The sequence below is a fragment of the Lolium perenne genome, chromosome 5, assembly GCF_019359855.2.
Source record: "Lolium perenne isolate Kyuss_39 chromosome 5, Kyuss_2.0, whole genome shotgun sequence".
NCBI classification, from domain to species: Eukaryota; Viridiplantae; Streptophyta; class Magnoliopsida; order Poales; family Poaceae; genus Lolium; species Lolium perenne.
Window position 1 is genome coordinate 162,151,908 of NC_067248.2, and position 22,734 is coordinate 162,174,641.

Genomic DNA, 22,734 nt, shown 5'->3' on the forward strand with positions numbered 1-22,734 from the left:
TTTCGTCAAGAAAAAATCGTCACCCATTACCCAAGCGGGAAGGGCTTCCATCGTGTCTGTTAATAGGTGACGAAATCAAAGATCGTGGTGACGAAATAATACTAAGTTACTTTATTAAATGTTATTAGTTTTATATATCATGCGTGACCCACTTGTCAGGAACATATTTAATTAAGTAAAAAATTGTGGTTTGGAAGAATCGAACAAGGGCTTCGGCGTGACCGACGCGGAGTCTTACCGCTAAGGTAGATATGGAATTTTGATCTGGATCCGTAAGTAGTCTATTCTACATATTTATTTCAATGGTGTGATCTAGATGTTACGACATAATAATTCCCTTATTAATATTTATGTCGGCCGAGGGTGCCTCGTTTAAGTCGCGCCGCTAGCAGACACGGCCTATATAGGTGCTCTTGCTAACAGTCGAATCGACTAGGGTTCTCGTCGAGGTGAGAAGAATTCCGTGAAGGCTCCATTGTGGTGGCGGCGAGACGTATCATCGGTGAGTTCTCCTGATTGTTCGTTAGGTCTAGATTTTTTAATCAGTTGTCAAGATCTGTTCTGAAGAACGTTGGCATGTTCTTAACTGAATTGTAGGCAATGGATCGAAGTTGGATAACTGATGGCACCAAGAAGTTCACAACAAAGTACATGGCAGGTGTTAGGGATTTCATCAAGTTTGCGCGAGAATACTTGGACAATACAGATGAACCAATCTTGTGCCCTTGCAAGGACTACCTAAATCTGATACGTCAGGATATAAAAACAGTCGAGGATCACTGCAATTGTTCAGGTATGTCCATGACGTATACAAGATGGACTAGACATGGGGAAGATTTTAGTGATGACGAAGGGCGGGATAGAAACGATGATGGTGCGTATGATAGTGACAACGATGAAGAGGAAGACAATGGTGATTGTTATGTTGATGATTCGTCTAGTATGATCGATGAAGCTGAGAAGTCTGGAAATAAAGGTCCTGACCTGCCAAATCTGTATGCTAATCTAATTGAGTCAGCGAAAAAAGAACTTTATGAGGGATGCACCTCTTTCACTAGGTTGTCGTTCATTATTAAGCTCCTTCATGTCAAATCATACAGCCGGATAACAAAAAGAGGATTTGATCTCTTACTTCAGCTTTTACGTACAGCTTTGCCAGATGTGGACTTTCCCAAATCATATGTTGATGCTAAGAGTGTTCTTTCTGATGTTGGGCTTGGTTATGAGACAATTCATGCATGCAAGTTTGATTGTTCTTTATTTTGGGGAGATCACAAGGACGATACGAACTGCCATGTTTGTGGATTATCAAGATATAGAGACCCTACTGGAAAAAGAAAATCCCTCACAAGGTGTTAAGGTACTTTCCTATAATTAAAAGGTTGCAGAGACTATTTGTTAAAAAGGAAATGTCGACACATACTAGATGGCACAAAGAGAAGAGGGTTGTTGAGCCCAATGTACTGAGGCACCCTGCTGATGGTGAGGCATGGAAGCACTTTGATGGCAAGTTTGATTGGTTTGCTAAAGATCCTCGTAACATAAGACTAGGTTTTGCCACAGACGGCTTCAGTCCTTTTGGAAGTATGAGTAATCCTTACAGTATGTGTCCTGTTTTTGTGATTCCTTACAACTTCCCACCATGGATGTGCATGGATCAATCGAATTACATGATGGCATTGCTAATCCCCGGAAAGTATTCCCCAGGGAAAGATTTTCATGTATTTATGCAGCCACTGATAAAAGATATGATGCAGCTATGGAGTGGTGTGGAGACATTTGATGCATGCACAGAGGAATATTTCCCATTGCATGCTGCGTTTCTTTGGTCTATTCATGATTATCCTGGATATGCCACTATGTCAGGCCGAAGCACAAGAGGATTTCATGCGTGTGTGCATTGCGATGAGAATCCTTGCGCTGAACCTTTGAAAAACAAAATTGGATATATTGGGCATCGGCGATTTCTTGATAAAGATCACCCATACAGGAAAAGCAGACTTTTCAATGGTACAACTGAGACTAGAGATCCACCAAGGAAGTACACACCCAAAGAGGTAGCTGCGAAGGTAGAAAGGGTTAAGGATTTTGAACATGGGAAAATCCAATAAGTAGAAAGCGGAAGCGTGCAACTGTACCCGGTGAACCAACATGGCACCTGAAAGTCAGCTTACATCATCTACCGTACTGGCCAGAACTTAAGATAGCTCACAACTTAGATGTGATGCATATTGAGAAGAACATATGTGACAATATTGTTGGTACACTACTTGAACTTGAGGGCAGGAATAAGGACACTGCTAGTGCTAGAATTGATTTGAAGAAATTCAAAATGTGGAAGAAGTATTGGTTGAAGAAAATTGTGAAGGATGATGATGATGCAGCAGTAACTTATGCGAAGCCCCCTGCACCGTGGACGCTTTCGAAGGAACAGAAGAGACATTTGTGTAGGTATTTGGCAAACACTAGGTTCCCAGAGATGGTTATTGCGCAACCGGGGAAGATGTGTGAATATTGATGGTTGTAAGGTTACCGGTATGAAGACGCATGATTGCCACATACTTCTGCAGCGAGTGTTGCTTACTGGGCTCAAGGGAATTGCATCTAAGGAAATGTATGTGGCTATTGCAGAGCTAGGAAGATTTTTAGGAGCTGTGTGCCAAAACCCTGAAAGTTGATGTGCTGAATCGATTGAAGGTTGAAATTGTTGTGATCCTATGCAAACTTGAGAAGCTCTTCCCCCCAGCTTTTTTTGATGTAATGGTGCACTTAGCTATTCATCTTCCTGAGGAGGCTCTTTCGAGGGGTCCTGTTCATTATGGTTGGATGTATCCAGTTGAGAGAAGATTAGGTTATCTAAAGTCTACGGTCCGTAACAAAGCAAGGCCAGAAGGTTCTATCGCAGAGAGCTACATTGTTGATGAGTGTTTGATTTTTTGCTCTAGATTTTTCAAGGATGGCACAGAAACAAGATTTAACAAAGATGATAGGAACCAAGACATATGGAGAAAACCTGATCCTGACGAGATGGAAGTATTTTCAGTTGGAGCTAAAGGTCTTGGGAAATCCATTTTGAAACAATTTGACAAGGAATTTGACAAAATGGTTTGGTATGTGCTGAACAACTGTGACGATGTAGAACGTTATATCAAGTAAGTAGTTAGCTTCACTTTAATAACTACTTCTCAATGTTGCAGACATAATTGTCCTGTATTTCATATGTGTTTTTTCTATGTTTCAGTGAATTCCGATAAGAATTGGGAGGTAGGGGTGTGCGTGACATCGAGGAGACGGTTCAGAGAGAGTTTGCAGGTTGGTTTGCAAACCATGTGAGACAGTTGGACAATGCATCAGAAGATTTGAAGTCTCTGGCTGCTGGGCCAGACCGGCGTGTATTAGTATACGCTGGTTGCAATGTAAAGGGTGCGAGGTTTCGCACGCTTACTCGGGATAAAGACCTGAAGACTCAAAATTCGGGCGTAGCGACTAAGGGATCTTTTGGTGATGCAGATGAGACCGACTACTATGGTGTTCTGCAAGAAGTTCTTGAACTGCAGTACGGGACTAACAAACACGGTGACAGGTCCGTGTACTTGTTTCGTTGCGACTGGTTCGACCTTGCGGGCAAGGGTTCCAAGATAAAAGATGATGGTTTTTTTAAAAGCGTTAACACTTCTATCCTATGGTTCAAGAATTCACCATTCATATTGGCCAGTCAAGCTGAAACATGCTTCTATTTGGAGGATACAAAGTTTGGTGATCCGTGGAAAGTGGTGCAGAAGTTCAGCCATAGACATGTGTACGACGTTCCAGAATTAGAAGATGGTAACGATGATGCATTTGTACGGAATGGAGACGCATACCAGGAGGATGAAGGTTCAGTCGACCATACATTTCATGATGTTGTCGACCTAGACGAGGAAGCAGAGGTGGAAGCAGAGGAGGATGATCATCGTCTTCTTGCTGAAGTTGTACGTATTCATGATGCTCGTACAATCCGTGAACTAGAGAATGGGGAAGATAGTCCCAATGTTGACATGGATATGAGCGAAGATGAACTAGAGAATCAGGAAGATAGTCTCATTTTGGAAGAGAACATACATGATGACGAGGGAAAAAATTCAGAAGAAGATAGTGATTTAGATTGATAGAAACATGTAATGCATACAACTATATGTTTTGTTCCAAACATTTGAAATGTTCTTATTTAGATGTTTACGATCTCGAACTTGTCATTGAATTATCCAGAAGGGTTTAAGAGCAAATTAATATAAGCAAAAATATGGACAAATATAAGAAAGGCAACATGTCGGTAACATAACTTTGACAATGGTTTTAATTAATCGACACTTGACACGATTACAACCAGCAGCACGATATGACTAACTATTGTTTTAACACAAGCAAAATCGACAATCGCATAAAGAGTCTTACAACTTAATTTAAACCTAAAGGGGCTGCATAGTTGGACACACGGGCACCATGAATCACGGACTAGCTACTCCAGATCGATTTCAGGCACATGGGTAGCAAACAAGTAAACCCCTGCATTTCCCAGGTAAAGCAAGAACAGCATCTTGTCACCCATCTGAAGGTGCTTTTCCTTGTCCATGAACTCCTTCCACCATCTGACGCAGAGACGACCATCGTTCAAGAAATTGCGTAGGACGCATGCACCAAAGTACTGGGATGGCACACAATACTGATTGCACCATATTGTTCCATATCTTTAGGAACCAAACAGCTAGGGATTTTCTGTTCCAACAGTAGGGACATAGTTTAGTTAACACTTGTACGTAATGTAGGTCGCAAACTTAATGAAATGATATGATCTACTGCTTACCACGTGTTTGTTGTAATTTTCACTGTTTGTCCAATTCAGAGTATGCAGCATTGGGACAACTAGTGCTCCTTGATCATAATCTCCAGCATTGTGGTACTCAACAAGGTAGTCCAAGTTGTCCACCTGAAGAATGACGGTATGCATCATCCTCCAATTTATCATTGTTCCATCGCACTACCGAGCGAGTCAACAATGTCACGCTTCGTACGGGACAACTGGTAGTAAGCTGCATAATTAAAATAACCGACATAAGATGGAATAATTAATATGATCAATCATTCTGTCCAAAGGTGGAAAATTACCTGGATGGATTAGTGGTTCAGTTCCAGTTATTACAAGAGTATCCTGACCAGATGAGTTAACTCTGAAAATTAACTCCATGCCAACCTTAAAATTGTACACTCTAGCAAATTCGTTCCAAAATCTTCCGTTGATATAGGTTCTACCAGCTCTGTTGGTAACATTAACAACAAATGCATGGCCATCTTTGGTTTTGAGTGCAGCTTCAAAAGTTGTCCTGTGGGAGGTCTGGACACCATACTTCTTAAGGAAATACGGTCTATAGTAGCAAGGGATGACCTAAATTCAGTAGAGTTAATACAAAAGTAAGTTAAATATGCGTCTACTCGGATAATCACCGAGTCTCAGATCTTGGACTTCTATCAGCACATATCTGAACTTCTATCAGCACATATCTGAACTTCTATCAGCACATATCTGAACTTCTATCGGTATAGGACTGAACTACCGATACCTCTATCTCTAACAGCTACAACTATCGTAAAACTGGTATGAACGTAAAAGTTATCACAACTATCGTAAAACTCAACCATAAATAAGTGGTTAATACATATGGTGACCAACAATTATTACACACATCTGAATAATAGTACTAAACTAGCAATAACTACTAGGATCACGTGTTAAACTTTGATGTGGCGGCGAATTAATAAAACATCTGAATGAATTTTAAACTTATAAGTGCATGTACCGTCTTCTCCTCAAAACCCTCTTGTAGTGTTTGCACGAAAAAACCTAACGCGACTCCCCCTCCGCCGCACATCCCCTTCTTGTCAAAGCAAACTGGACACTGCAAAAAATATGAAGAAAGATTACAAATCGGAAACAACGATCGATCGCGAGACGTACATGTTATTTACGTACTCCACTAGTAGGCGCCATCCTTTGTCTCGACGCGGAGCGAGAGTCTTACAAGTCTCGCCGGCGAGAGACGTGGCGAGCTGTGGCGGCGAGAGATGTGGCGAGATCTGGCGGCGAGAGACGTGGCGAGATCTGGCGGCGGCTGAAGGAGGTCGTGATATGATGGCAAGTTATATCGTGGAGTAAATTTCGGTAGGTCAATAGGAGTGCAAATGGGCGGTGCTGGGTTTTGACGTGACAACACGATCGAATGCGCGTCAGTTGGACTAGACCCGCGTCAGTTTTCTCTTCGTCTACCGTGTCAATATTCGCACGGAGTAATTAATGGTTATGATATTTATCCCCTTCCCCCTCCCCTACCATCTCAATATTCGCACCGCATCCTGGTTTCCACACTTCTAGTCGTCTCCTCTCCCTCATTATCTTCGTCTCCCGCCGCTGCGTTGCCATGGACATGGATGAGCAGCAAATGTACAACTGGACTAGCACGCGCGCAGTCCACATCCACGACGAGGAGGACCTGGAGGTGGTCTACACCAACGACCCCTGGGAAGTGCGCCGCGTCCTCGACATGTACACGGAGTGGCTCATGGAGGACGAGCACAAGTTCGTCGGCCTCGACTTCGAGTACACCAACCATCGAGCCGAGGACGAGAAGAAGATCACCGTGGTTCAACTCTGCATGCGTCGACATGTGCTGGTGTTCCACTACGCAGCGTAAGAACTAATCCCCTTTTTTAATCTTTCGATTGGGGTTTTTTACTTGCCGCCGTTCTGTCTCTCTTTGATTTTCGTTAGACATTGTTCCCGAAAATCAGTACATTCCCGATCTAAATCTGCTAGACATTGTTCCAGAAAAGCAGTACATTCCCGATCTAAATCTGCTACACATTGTTCCCGATTTATTAATTTGTTTCATCTTCGTCTCCTCTGTAGGTTCTTGCATATTTGTAACTGATCTGTGACTAGTACATTACTTTGTTTAATGCAGTGCTAACTGGTGGGAGTCTCCGGCTATCTGCGATTTCTTTCGAGAAGGCGCTACGTTTGCGAGTGTTGACATCCGTGGTGACAAGAGAGTTCTGTGGAGGACATGGCACATGGAGATTCCTTCTGAGTACTACGTCGATCTCCAGGACGAGTACTTCAAGTACACTGGTCATGCGAGGGCTGGCATGGCTACCATGGCAGCAAGACTCATTGATTCATGGTTCGGTGATATGAAGAAGAAGTTCCACCACCATCGGCACAGACTGTGGGGGGACTTCCCACTTCCAAATATGAACATCGAGTATGCAGCCATTGATGCTTGGGTCTCGTACGAGCTCTACCGCAAGATCGTGGTCGACAGAGTCCTGCTGATGGTGGATTGATCATCTCTTCTGCTGCATGACCCCCTGATCTTTTGGTTTGGTCTCCCTCCTGCGTGAGGTGCTTTTGGCTAGTAGTCCGTTCTTTTGAAACTGTAAATATTTTGCCATGATATGTTAACAATTGTCTTGGGAGGTTTCAATTTTATGTTGTGTACATCCTAGTACTTCAAAGTGCTAGTAAACTAAATGTTCAGAGCAGTAGAGTTCTTCAAAATCAAAACATACCAGACGTAAAAATCACCAAAAATTGTGATTCAAATTTTCTTTATGACTTTTACTCATTTATCTGAAATTTTTCATGATTTGGCACCCTTGTGCACATTGTGATATGACACCTTGGTTGCTATGGGTTTTGATTTTTTGGAGTTGGTGGCATGGTGTCCCCATGGTGGACATGTGTCGAACGAGGGGTTTTCGGACGAAAAGAGGGGGAAAACGCAAAAAAAACACCAAACCACCATGGATTTGGGGCATGATTTGGCACCCTTGTGCACATTGTGATATGACACCTTGGTTGCTATGGGTTTTGATTTTTTGGAGTTGGTGGCTTGGTGTCCCCATGGTGGACATGTGTCGAACGAGGGTTTTTCGGACGAAAAGAGGGGGAAATCGCCAAAAACTGACCAAACCACCATGGATTTGGAGCATGATTTGGCACCCTTGTGCACATTGTGATATGACACCTTGGTTGATATGGGTTTTGATTTTTTGGAGTTGGTGGCTTGGTGTCCCCATGGTGGACATGTGTCGAACGAGGGGTTTTCGGACGAAAAGAGGGGGAAATCGCCAAAAACTCACCAAACCACCATGGATTTGGGGCATGATTTGGCACCCTTGTGCACATTGTGATATGACACCTTGGTTGCTATGGGTTTTGATTTTTTGGAGTTGGTGGCATGGTGTCCCCATGGTGGACATGTGTCGAACGAGGGGTTTTCGGACGAAAAGTGGGGGAAATCGCCAAAAACTCACCAAACCACCATGGATTTGGGGCATGATTTGGCACCCTTGTGCACATTGTGATATGACACCTTGGTTGCTATGGGTTTTGATTTTTTGGAGTTGGTGGCATGGTGTCCCCATGGTGGACATGTGTAGAACGAGGGGTTTTCGGACGAAAAGAGGGGGAAATCGCCAAAAACTCACCAAACCACCATGGATTTGGGGCATGATTTGGCACCCTTGTGCACATTGTGATATGACACCTTGGTTGCTATGGGTTTTGATTTTTTGGAGTTGGTGGCATGGTGTCCCCATGGTGGACATGTGTCGAACGAGGGGTTTTCGGACGAAAAGAGGGGGAAATCGCCAAAAACTGACCAAACCACCATGGATTTGGGGAATGATTTAGCACCCTTGTGCACATTGTGATATGACACCTTGGTTGATATGGGTTTTGATTTTTTGGAGTTGGTGGCATGGTGTCCCCATGGTGGACATGTGTCGAACGAGGGGTTTTCGGACGAAAAGAGGGGGAAATCGCCAAAAACTGACCAAACCACCATGGATTTGGGGAATGATTTGGCACCCTTGTGCACATTGTGATATGACACCTTGGTTGCTATGGGAATTGATAATTTGGAGTTGGTGGCATGGTGTCCCCATGGTGGACATGTGTCGAACGAGGGGTTTTCGGACGAAAAGAGGGGGAAATCGCCAAAAACTGACCAAACCACCATGGATTTGGGGAATGATTTGGCACCCTTGTGCACATTGTGATATGACACCTTGGTTTCTATGGGTTTTGATTTTTTGGAGTTGGTGGCTTGGTGTCCCCATGGTGGACATGTGTCGAACGAGGGTTTTTCGGACGAAAAGAGGGGGAAATCGCCAAAAACTGACCAAACCACCATGGATTTGGGGCATGATTTGGCACCCTTGTGCACATTGTGATATGACACCTTGGTTGCTATGGGTTTTGATTTTTTGGAGTTGGTGGCATGGTGTCCCCATGGTGGACATGTGTCGAACGAGGGGTTTTCGGACGAAAAGAGGGGGAAATCGCCAAAAACTCACCAAACCACCATGGATTTGGGGCATGATTTGGCACCCTTGTGCACATTGTGATATGACACCTTGCTTGCTATGGGTTTTGATTTTTTGGAGTTGGTGGTATGGTGTCCCCATGGTGGACATGTGTCGAGCGAGGGGTTTTCGGACGAAAAGAGGGGAAAATCGCCAAAAACTGACCAAACCACCTTGGATTTGGGGCATTTAAAGTCACCACATTACCCTACAACAGAAGTTTCACTTGGAAAAGGTTTGACAACCTCTTAGTGCAATTAGGTCAACCTAGGTTTCACCAAACACTCAAACTTTCATATAAAATTGAAAATTTGTTGAAATCTTTCCAAACCTGGTGTATTGGCCAATGTGTGGCTAACACTTTCCATGGAAAATAACAAACTAGAAAAAAATTTGTTTCCCTACCAAAGCACTCACAAAAGTGAGGTGCGTAGTGAAAGATTATGCTCGTCTACCTCGAACGGGCAGTTCTTGACCATTTTTTGAGGTACATAACTTGAAATGGACTGAAATTTGGCATAAGGGTGCATCAACATGTGGGTAATGACGCTAGCATGCTATCTTGGCAGTTTGGTTTGAAAATTTTCAAAAATTCATCCCCTAAACTCAAGAAGAGGCTATGTGTGATCACTAATTCGTATTTCAAATATTTTAGAGTTTTTAATACCCATACTGAAAATTCTGTGCCAGCCCATCCGTCATGCGTGGGACCCATGTCAAAGTAATGGGAAAGTGGACTGACTACATGCAGCAATCCACGTTTTCACACCCACGCGTCGACAGAGGAACCCAAACGGCAGCACCCATCGTATATCCATCGGCCCCATCGTCTCTCCCACCCGCAACTTCTATTCCCCAATCTCTGGCGAAAAACCCTGCTTGCACCTCCACCAGCGCAACACCGACCTCCCCTTCCACCGAAGATCCCGAAGATGAAGCGTGTTCGTGGAGACGAGCCGGAGGCGAGTGCGGTCATCAACGTCGACAGAGGCGACGGCGAGGGTCCGGTAGTAGTCGACGTCGCGGAGGCGGGATCTTCTTCCGGAACTGGAGCCGCTCTTCGCCGCGCCGTGACCGTGGAGGGCTCCGCCCAACCGGCCGTGGTCGCCGTCGCTGATGAGGCCAAGGGAGACGTCCTCGCTCCCGCGGCACAAGCAGATGACCAGGGCTTCGATCCGAATGACCCGTTCTACCGCCACTCCAGGCAGTACCGCGAGCTATATGGCCCCAGAGAGTGCGACGAGTTCGAAGAGGAGGCCTCCGACAACTGCAGCGAGGTACTCTACTCTTCCGATCGATCCCCTGTTTTTCTTGATCTTACTGTTCACCATAGGGTTTGCTCATAGGGTAGATTGATTTGCCCTGTCTGCGACTTCTTGTACAAATTGATGATTCTGGGGTTCTTGCTCATCTGATTTATGGTTTGTAGTTACTAGATCTGTAATATTTGATGCACATCTTGATTCAACTGTAATGATTCCTTTTGTGTGATGAATCATACCTGCTTAGTGTAACGCTCACTGCATTTCAAACTTAAATTCATCCGAATATGAATCATACCAGAGTGATTATGATTACAAGAATTATATTATAGGTACTATTAATTGATCTGATACATGGATTTTATAATCACCATTTGTCTTAAACTGGTGCTTATTTATACGATGAAACCATAGTGTGTACATCATTTTTATTTGGGGAACAAATGAATTATCAGTTGCATGTAATTTATGACCATAATTTTTGTTCAATTCCTGCTTATTGACGTCATGAATCCATATTGTTTTATGAATCAGTACATCTTCAGGGAACAAATGATTGATCCCTGATCCATGAAATTTATAATCACCATTTTCTCTTAAATTGGTGCTTAGTTATAATACTGAAATAATGATTGGACTACCCATGAACAAGTTGTGACAACAGTTTAAATTGGTGGTTATTTATATTAGTGAAGTAATTATGTATGGTTGGATCTGGATCATAAATGTTGATTCTACATGATTAATTCTTAATAATGTTCATACAAAAATATTTAATGCTTCAATTGTATTTCAGTTAATTTCCTTCTCTCACTTCTTCTTTACTTTCAAAATCGCAGGAAGACTCTGAGGACGTTGACAGCGACAAGGAGGACCGGGACCGGAAGAGCCGCTTCGTTACGAAGAAGTCAAGATCGGCAGATCCCTTTCCGTCGTAAATGAAAGCCACATTGCCCATTCTGCGGCAGGGTTTTCCCGAACGATCTCGAGTGTCCGATCCAAAGACGCGACGGGAGCTGGAAAAGGTAGCAAGCAGAAGCACAAGCCTGCTAGCAAGGCGAAGCACGCTGCCTTTGGCAAGTTCCTCAGGGACTACGTCAGGACTGGCCTCATCCCGCTCGTCGGTCCAGCTGTTGGCCCTCATGTTCTCCACTAAATTTAGTTTCTGTTTAGTTGTTCCCCTGGAGGTTCATGGTTAAACTATGTCATGTTTCAAAGACTATGTTCTACTTTTGTTATTTGGAACCTGGGCAATCATACCCAGTTGTTTAACTTCCAGCCTAGTGGGCTTGTTCTGTTTTTCCCAAGGCCCAGGGAAGTACATATTAATTTGCAAAAAATGAACAATTAAAATCAGTGAAAATTGAACTGGCAGTAGAAAAAATGCAGGACCAAATAGTCAATCGTAAAGTGTACCCCGTACATAATCCCACTATACAATCCCTTCACACAAGAGCGGCTAGGGTAGCGAAATGACATAAACACACAATGGGCACACACAAATTGTAGACTAAAACAATTATATCATATGATAAAGATTATATCATATGATATCAACTGAAACTTCAATACCACCACGGCCGCCCTGGTTGAAAAGAATGAGAACAACATTCCCAGATTAAAAGTTATACTCCTTAGTAAACTCCGACCAGCAGGAATCGAACTTCATCCTTCCATCAGTAGTAGTGTAGTATGCACCCTGAGGGTGGTAGCCATAGTCATCAACAAAAAAACATGCCTCCCCGCTTTCAGAGATATTCAAGGACCTAACAACTTCCTTCGGTATACGCTGAATAATAAAAATTAAATTATATATGGGAAGGATATAAAGGATAACTAAGATTACATAAAGAAAAGGAGAATTATACCAGTCCATTGCCCTTCAAATCAGTATTCGTCAAGGTGTGCACAAAAACAACACCAAGACCAAGACCACGCTCACGGAGAAGTTGTTCCTTCTTCAATGTTTGAGCAGTAGTAAGCATAACACCTTTAGTGTGGACAACTGCAGTTGGAATTTCTGCATACAAATTTAAAATTAATAAAAGAATAAAAAAAGAGGAGATATAACATCAGTTATATTAAAAAAATGGGCAACACATGGTAAAGGATAAAACAGAATTACCATCGACACGATGCTTTTCAGTGCCATCAGGACCTTCTGCAAAAATCCCAAACAGTTCAGGAGCACTATCAAACCCAAACATGATACAGTCACCAACTTTCATGTCGTAGTCATGAAGAAATTTTTGGTATCCACTACCAAAAACACGTGTCTTCGAACTGCCTTTCTTAACATGAAATTTGTACTTCACTTCATCCGATGTAACGACAAAAAAGATATTACCAACAAGGTTGTTGAACTGCCTCCTCACAAAACAAGGCACAGTCTGAAAAAACAGTAGAACAAAAATGCAGAAAATAAGGATATAGTCTAGAATCTGTCAACAAAAAAGATACATTCTAAAAAAGGATATATACCATAAAGTCATCAAATCTGTAAGATAACGTTGCATAGAAAACACTAATTTTCCTACCGCAAACACGCAATCCAAGCCAAGATGCAATCTAGAAGACGGTAGCAACGAGGGGTTTATCGATTCTCACCCTTGAAGAGATTCCAAAGCCTACAAGAGGAGGCTCTTGTTGCTGCGGTAGACGTTCACTTGCCGCTTGCAAAAGCGCGTAGAAGATCTTGATCACGATCGCTTCCGGCGCCACGAACGGGCAGCACCTCCGTACTCGGTCACACGTTCGGTTGTTGATGAAGACGACGTCCACCTCCCCGTTCCAGCGGGCAGCAGAAGTAGTAGCTCCTCTTGAATCCGACAGCACGACGGCGTGGTGTCGGTGGTGGTGGAGAAATCCGGCGGAGCTTCGCTTAAGCGTGCGGGATGTGGTGGAGGAGAGAGAGACCGCTAGGGTTTGGGGAGAGGGGGAGGCTAGGGCGCCGGCCAAGGGCAGCCCTAGGTGGTGCGGCCAAGAGTGGGCAGCCCCCTCCCTCTCCTCCTCATTATATAGGTGGAAATCCCCAAGTGTTGGTATCCAAGTCTTCGAATAAGACCCCAACAATGAAACCTCCCATATGTAGGGAAACCTACCCAAGGTGGGAATCCCACTTGGGGTGGGATTCCCCCCTTCCATGAGGGGGGTTGGCCGGCCACCCTAGAGGAGTCCACCTTGGACTCCTCCCCTTTAGGGTTGGCTGGCCATGCAAGGTGGAGTCCCTCCGGGACTCTACTTTCCATGGTGATTTCTTCCGGACTTTTCTAGAACCTTCTAGAACCTGCCATAAATGCACCGGATCATTTCCAAACTTGGAATATGACTTCCTATATATGAATCTTATTCTCCGGACCATTCCGGAACTCCTCGTTATGTCCGGGATCTCATCCGGGACTCCGAACAAATATTCGAACTCCATTCCATATTCAAGTTCTACCATTTCAACATCCAACTTTAAGTGTGTCACCCTACGGTTCGCGAACTATGTGGACATGGTTTGAGTACTCACTCCGACCAATAACCAATAGCGGGATCTGGAGATCCATAATGGCTCCCACATATTCAATGATGACTTTAGTGATCGAATGAACCATTCACATACGATACCAATTCCCTTTGTCACGCGATATTTTACTTGTCCGAGGTTTGATCTTCGGTATCACTCTATACCTTGTTCAACCTCGTCTCCTGACAAGTACTCTTTACTCGTACCATGGTATGTGGTCTCTTATGAACTTATTCATATGCTTTCAAGACATTAGACGACATTCCACCGAGAGGGCCCAGAGTATATCTATCCGTCATCGGGATGGACAAATCCCACTGTTGATCCATATGCCTCAACTCATACTTTCCGGATACTTAATCCCACCTTTATAACCACCCATTTACGCAGTGGCGTTTGGTGTAATCAAAGTACCTTTCCGGTATAAGTGATTTACATGATCTCATGGTCATAAGGACTAGGTAACTATGTATCGAAAGCTTATAGCAAATAACTTAATGACGAGATCTTTATGCTACGCTTAATTGGGTGTGTCCATTACATCATTCATATAATGATATAACCTTGTTATTAATAACATCCAATGTTCATGATTATGAAACTAATCATCTATTAATCAACAAGCTAGTTAAGAGGCATACTAGGGACTTCTTTGTTGTCTACATATCACACATGTACTAATGTTTCGGTTAATACAATTATAGCATGATATATAAACATTTATCATAAACATAAAGATATAAATAATAACCACTTTATTATTGCCTCTAGGGCATATCTCCTTCAAAATCTGCTTCCAAGATAACAACGAAATGAACTGAGAGTCTCCCGCCTCTGCTGACAATGATTGCCCATCGAACCACAAACAACACAGTTCATCCTGTGTATATTTAGCAATTACCAAAGCTAGTAAAAAATACAGGTAGGTAGGGCATATTCATAGAAATCTATCCATAGATCTGAAACCATACACACATATATCCATAGATCTGAACAAACAAGATTATTCAGAGGACAAAAAGGATTTTCAACAAACAGAGAAAAAGGAGGTGAGGTGAAGTAGTGACATGTAAAAACATATTTTCCTACCTCTCAAAACAAACGAAAATCTTCAGAGAGAAAAGAGTTTTTCAGCACAAAAGAGAGAGAAAGAAGATGAAGGAGACTTGCTTCACCGCATGAACAAGGGAGGGCAGAAGGCAAAACCAACCAGGGGCATTATAAATACAATAAGTAGTAGTAACTGCCTACAACCGCTATTTAATGAGGCTGTGGGGTAGATGGTGGTTGCTATCCTGTAAGTTCAAAAGTCAAACACAAAGTATCTCATGCAAAAATGGAGCCCACTGCTATTATGTAATCTCTGTCAATAAGTTCACAATGGCAAAACATCAAAGACACCGAAAAATACATTGAATCATAAAGTTGCACTTCAAAATTATTTAAAACCATATGATTTACAACTTCAAATGTACAACAAAATGTTGACTACATGCCTTTGTTCGGACTATAGGTTAGGTCAGAACAATTATGGCATGTTAGTCATTTTTTCAACATACATAAAAAACAAATGCTCATTTGTGGACGAAGTGCACAATTATACCAAAGTAGGCATCACTTCAACACATCAAACTACACCAAACCTCATGAAAAATTTAAATTTGAATTTTCCACATGAATGTCACAACATTTACTCAGTCCCACTAGTTACTGATGATTTTACATTGAATTTAGCATTTATTATGAGTTTTACTCGTTTTCTGTCATTTTTTAATAAAAAAATCAACAAACACCTAAAATTGTCAGAAAAATCTGAAACTCCTTAGGCACACATACCTACCCTTCATGACCACTCACAAAAATTTGCAGCTCAATCTGAGTCTTTGAAGTGCAGCTTGCTTGAAAAAGAGCCCTTCACCGACATGATCGATGTGGGTCCACACATGGATCGACCCAACCAACATGAGGTTCCACAAGTGTTTTCAGACAAAATCTCACATGTGTGAACAATAACATGTATATGTGGGATGTGTTCTCACATATACCTCACATGCAAAAAGTTTTACAACTTCCGGGGTCGACGATTCGACCGTTATGCCGAAAATGCCCTCACTTGTGTAAATTCACATCAAACTACACCAAACCTCATGAAAAATTTAAATTTGAATTTTCCACATGAATGTCACAACATTTACTCAGTCCCACTAGTTACTGATGATTTTACATTGAATTTAGCATTTATTATGAGTTTTACTCGTTTTCTGTCATTTTTTAATTAAAATATACATGTACAGTTCCATTTTCAGAGTAATATTTTTTCTTTCACGGCAAAAACTTGTTCCCTCCAAATTGTAGTACGCCGGCTGCCAAAACGCCCAAATTTTTTGTTCCCTCCACTCCTCCCGTGCACCCCACCTATCAAATATTTCGCCCTCCCTTATATAGGTCGTGCCTCTACCCCATGATTTACGAGCATCTTAACTACCCACCCCCCCGACCTCATCCTCTCGTGCTCACCCCGATCCGGTGTCTTCGCCGGACGTTCTTCCATCTCGCATCTATCTCCCCGACCGGTGGTCGCCATGGCCGGCAGTCGTCGAAACGTCGGGGGGAAGGAAAATCGCGCACACACGCCGAAGAAGGCGCCCGGCTCGAAGAAACGCCAAGGTAAATCTGTCGGTGATCGGCTTGTTGTTGTGTTTTTCGGATGGTTAGATCGAGAGATCGGTTTTACATGTCTACCACGCCCGTTTGACCTATATCTAGATCTTGCATATTTGATAGATCCAATCCCGACATCATACGTATAGGGTTTATCGTTTTTATTGTAGAGACAATCATGCCGTGCTATACAATCTTTGCCATCCCGCTGCTGTACAATCTTTTGCATAGACAATTGTTTGCCGAAACACTTAACTGAACTAATTCCAGCCGTTGCCGAAAACAGCCTGACGAGCTACAGTGAACAACGACATTGCTTCAGACTTTTATTCCTCAGTTTCAGAGGGAAGCAGAGTTTGATCTAGAACAATTGTTTGCTGTTTTCTATGGAACTAGTTAGTTTGCACGTGCAATGCACGTCTTAACAATGTAATGAAGTTTTTTTAATCATGTACTTTGTTTCATCAGTCTATTTATTTCCACAATTTTTGTTTATCTATGTCTTTCAAAAGTCAAAAATCAAATTTCAGCACATATCTGAACTTCTATCAGCACAAATCTGAACTTCTATCAGCACATATCTGAACTTCTATCAGCACATATCTGAACTTCTATCGGTATAGGACTGAACTACCGATACCTCATTACGTGCATACCAAGCCCGCCAAGCAACCAGAAGGGTAGTATCCACCATGTGAGGTGGTAGTTGTCCAATAACAGACTGAAACCAGCTATCAACAGACATGCATAATTCAGTGTGCGAGGGGAGTCTCATGTGTCAATTATTTGTTACGAGTAGATATCTAAAAGCACATGATGTCCTTTAGCCTGGCATATGCCCCCTCTTATGTTTTGTTCGCCGACATCATACGTAGACTCTTATGTTTTCAATCATTTGCTGCTGTACAATATTTTGCAAAGACAATTATTTGCTGTTTTCTATGGAATTGGCCCCCTCTTATGTTTTGTTCACGCTCCGCTCTTCCGATTATTTCAGCGGAGACACAAAACCCCGTCAAGCCGGCATATGAGCTTGCCAAGGAGAAACAAATGCAAGAAAATGTAGTACGCATGGAAAAAAATTTCGCTGAAAGATATGGACCTGGCCACAAATTTCAGAAAGATTTCTCTGGTTTTGCACGTACATTAGTGTATGGTGGGGTACAAATAGGAACTAGTAACAATCTAAAGGACACAGACTGCGAAGAGATGGAGGTCGAAGAGGACCCTTCGTATGAACCGAAACCAGAAGAGATAGCTATCGCGATGATGATCTTCATTCAGATGAGGATCAGCGCACTGTCGGCAAAACTTCAGCTCAGGTCTGTGGAACTATGTCTGAACTATGATAGGAAATACGTACATGCTAAATGTTTCCTACTAATATAGCATCTACTTTGCTTGCAGATAGTTGCTTCTTCTGCAATAGTTGCACAGAAGAAGAGATCCATACCTGAAGTTGCACCATCCAACATTGCAACAAGATCAATGGCAACAACTGAACCTGAAGCTGGGTCATCTGATGAGCCGACGGCCACTGCTGGTCTGAACACTGAAGGAGCACCCTCACCTAACCAGATCATGACATCTGGAGGCAGCACCTCATCTCCTGAGGACAATCAAATTGTAAACTTTGAGCGGCAAGGTATGAAAATTTGTAAAAACTAAACACTGTACCGCATATTTTCATATAAAAGAGAATCATTTCATATCTCTTCTTTCAGAGACATTGACAACATACGCGGTAGTAAGAGAAAGAGAGGTGGACGCAGACGTACCATGGGCCATGGACTACATGAGTACACAAGAAGACATGGTGGCAATAAGATGCCAATTGAATTCACTTCTTGGTGTCGGGAGACCCAAGGATTATGTCCAGTCAGCAAAGCTGAGCAATGAGGTTGGTATTCACATCCGTGAAAAAATGCCGCTTGCAACACACTGGACACAGTACAAGAAAGATGAAACTCTCAAACATGTCATTCCTCATGCTATAAGTACAATAGCGGTGAGTCATGTACAATCTTGGTTTAACCTAATTAGTATGCTACATGATCAACTATCTAAGAATCTACTGATTAATGCATCACTATTTTGAAGGGAAAGTTTAATATGGACAAAAATGATGAGGTGGCTCAAGATGTGTGCACTGATATGCTGCAAGTTAGTATTCGGCAGTTCCGATATAGGCTTAAAAAGGAGTATTGGCCGAAAATTAAAAATCTCACACTGGAGCAAGCATATCTCAAGAAGCCAGATCATGTAGAAGAGAAAAGCTGGAAAGAACTGGTGAAAAGATGGTTTGATGAGAAGTACCAGGTACATAAACGTTATTTCTTTCAATAACAGCTACTGAATTCTTACATTTCTCTGATCTGGATAAATAAAATGCATGTACTGAACATAGGGACTGTGTGTAATAAATGGAAAGAACAGAGAAGCTGTGAAACAGTTCCATACCACTGGATCTCGAAGCTATGTTGCTCACTGGGAACATCTAGTAAGTGTTCTGAATTTTCCAATACAGTTCATACTTCTTTCATAATAAGTGTACAATGGTTATGTGCATTCTACATTTTTTCATGCGTAAGGCTTATCATATGTAAGAATAATCCTGTCCAATTGAATTTTTTAGAATCAAAAACACTAACAAGGATAACATTATGAGTGCTGAAGCAAAAAGTGCATATGTAAGAAATATTTCTTATTAGCACAATATAATATAATCCAGCTTTTGTATGTTGTCCATGCAATGATTGTAATCTTTATGCAGGATCAAATGGTGGCAAAAAAGCGGCGCCACGCAATGAAGATGAAACTGATTTGACTGATTTGCAAATTGTTCAGCTAGTTAGAGCGAGAAAAGCCCATCCACCACCCGCAACAGCACATTCCTTCCAAGATTGGGGGTCGCAACAAGTTCCAGGAATTCTTCTGTCTCATATACACGCATCCGAGAGCTACAACTAAGAATGGCAGATCAAGAGCTGAACTCCATACAGTGCATTGAAACGTACCACGCTGAGATGCGAGCAAGACTGCAAGAACAAGATGAAAAATTTGAAGAGATCGGGAAGAAGCGGAGGAAGAACTTGAAGCTGTTAAGAATGCCCAAGAAGAAAAGACTACGGCTTATGAAAAGAGGTGACGAGAAATGGATGCCGTGCTTAATTTGCTCTTGAGGACATCCCAGCCACCATCCATGTCTCAATCCCAGGGCAACTAATCTATTGCACCACCGTCCTACAACATTATTAATCATAGGTCTTTTAATTTCTTTGTGTTCCAATTGTAATTTTCTTATGAATCTTTCGGTCTGTGAGAGACATATATACTTCTTGTGCCACCATTTAAGTATGATATTTATTGTCTACTTTTTGATATTTCGCCAGTTTTTTTGTTTCCCAAATTTCGCAAATAATTCAAATGCTCTCAAATTTTGTCAAATTCAAAAGGTGACGGAAAATGTCACAACGTCACTATTAAATGAAACCACGTGGCACCAATTTCTGGTCCCACTTGTCAGAATTTGTGGGTCCCACCAGTCAGCATTATTAGGACCCATATGTCGGCAACAACCTGGTCCCACTTGTCTGAATTTTGTGGATCCCACCGGTCAGAATATTGTGGGTCCAGCTTGTCATAATATTTTGTGGGTCCCACCAGTCAGCACCATGCCGGTCCCACATGACAGATATCCATGTCAGCGCCGTCGGACCCATGTTGTCAGAAGCCAAATGGACCCACATGTAAGGCCACGTATGCTTTTTTTTGGACCAATCAGAAACTTCCCAAGATTTAGATGTTGACGAAAGTTGCAATTTTTCGTGACAAACCTGTCTGTCAACAATGAACCTTTGATGTTGACGAATTTGCAGGTCGTCACCATCAAACATTTGACGTTGACGAAAAAATGCATACCGTCACCCCCGATATTTTATGACGGAGCTTCCTTGACGAACCCCATGACGATCAAATTTTGTCACCGCGAAGTAATCCTTGACGAAAATTGGCCTTAACATGACGAAAGTGATTTGTCAAAAAAATTGTTTTCCTTTGTAGTGAGCCCATGATCATGGTAAACACCACTGTCATATTTTTTGCATAAACAATTAGAGTTTTTGAAATGTGAATTGTGAGAATTGGAAACACCTCAAAATTCATTATGGTTGATTTTTAATAATTGTTTGTATTTGAAAAAGGTCCTGCCTTGTTATTTTTACTACATGAGTTCTACATTAATCTAGGGTTGAGACCAGTGAAGTTGGCTAGATAATTTTATCAGCTTTCCAGAGATATAAAATTCATCAAATTTGACACAGTAGATTTTGTTCTATTAAATTTTGAATATGGCACCACTATTGAATTCAAACTAAATAATTTAATTCGAATTTGAACTGGTGGGCTCGCGCGGGAAAATTAACGGGCCAGAGAGAAAAATAAGAAAAGGGCAGGCCCACTACGTGTCTCGCACGCACAGGCCGCCTGACAGTGGGCTCCACTTGTCAGTGACCCTTTAAACCCGAAACGGTATGGATCAACAGGGGGCGTTGGATTAGAGGGCGATCTAACGGCTCTCGTCCATCATCGTCGACGACGAGCACGGGCTCACTGGCGGCGAGCACCAGGGGGTCGGAGGGCTAACCAGGGTCCGGCGATCGTTGGCGTTGATGCAGGGCGGCGTTGTCGAGGATGGCGAAGCTCCTGGTACAAGCGGCGGCTCCTGGGGCGGCTCCTAGCTCCGGCGATCTTGCAGCAGTACTAGCGGCGCTCCGGCGATCGATTGGCTAGCTACAGGTGAAATTGGGAAGCGGCGATGCTCAAGGAGGGTCAGGGAGAAGAGAGGAGGTGAATGGTGTGAAGAATTGAGGCGGGGGTGGCCTCCTTTTATAGTTGCGAGGAGGTGCCGAGGCGCATGGATGAAGTCGACCATGGCGACGAGGCTACAGTGGTGTAGTGGCTCGAGCGATGACGTAGGGGCGTTGGCGACGTCATGGCGAGCACGGAGCGCTTGATGTCATAGAAAATGATGCACTGACGCGAGCGGGAGGTTGACGTGAGCTCGTAGTACCGCGGCGGAAGTCGTCGATGGTGACGATGGCTACCGTCCTCTCCGGCGCAGGCGAGCGTGTCTGGCGGCTAGCTAGTGCCGCGGCGATGCTACTGGTGGAGAGAGGGGTCAAGGGGAGGACGAGGATGACGGGGGGGGGGGGAGTCGACGCTCTGGCGCGCTCTGGGCGTGTCCGTGCGCGTGCTGGCATGGTCTGGACGTCACGGGCACGTCCTGGGCTAGCTGCTGCTGGCTTCTCCTTGGCCAAGGGAGGTGTCCCTCGTGTTCAGCAAAGCAAGGAGAGTCTCCAGGACATGATGATGCATGCTGGATGGGAGAGGAGAGGAGGATAGCATGGTTGAGTGGCATGATGCCACGACATGGTCTTGTCCTTGATGAGATCATGCTCCAACCTTGTCTCTGGTGCTTGGCATGGTGTAAGGAGTGCAGGAGAGGACTAATGATGACCAATGGCTTGATGGCTTAGTCCAAAATCTGCTGGATAAAAGCATGTCTAGGGTTGGCAGATTTGTGCATGCCAAGTGTTCGACACAATGGCCGCTTGAAGCAAATTTTTGAATTTGGCCAAAATATTTTATGGAGATGATTCAAATAATGTTTGGCACATAATGGTGGTCTTGGTTTGAAAAGTGGAGGTGATTTGTGAAAATCCAAAATAGGCATGATCTTAAATCTGCTTTGATGTTGAATCTTGGTTTGATCATATTAAGCAATTGAGAATGAATTTGCTATGTTGGTCTTTACCAAAGTTGTTCATCTTGATGAGTTCTTGGATGAGGTGCAAAGAGTTGGGAGAGTTTAGTTTATAAATTTCTTAATACAGGGGC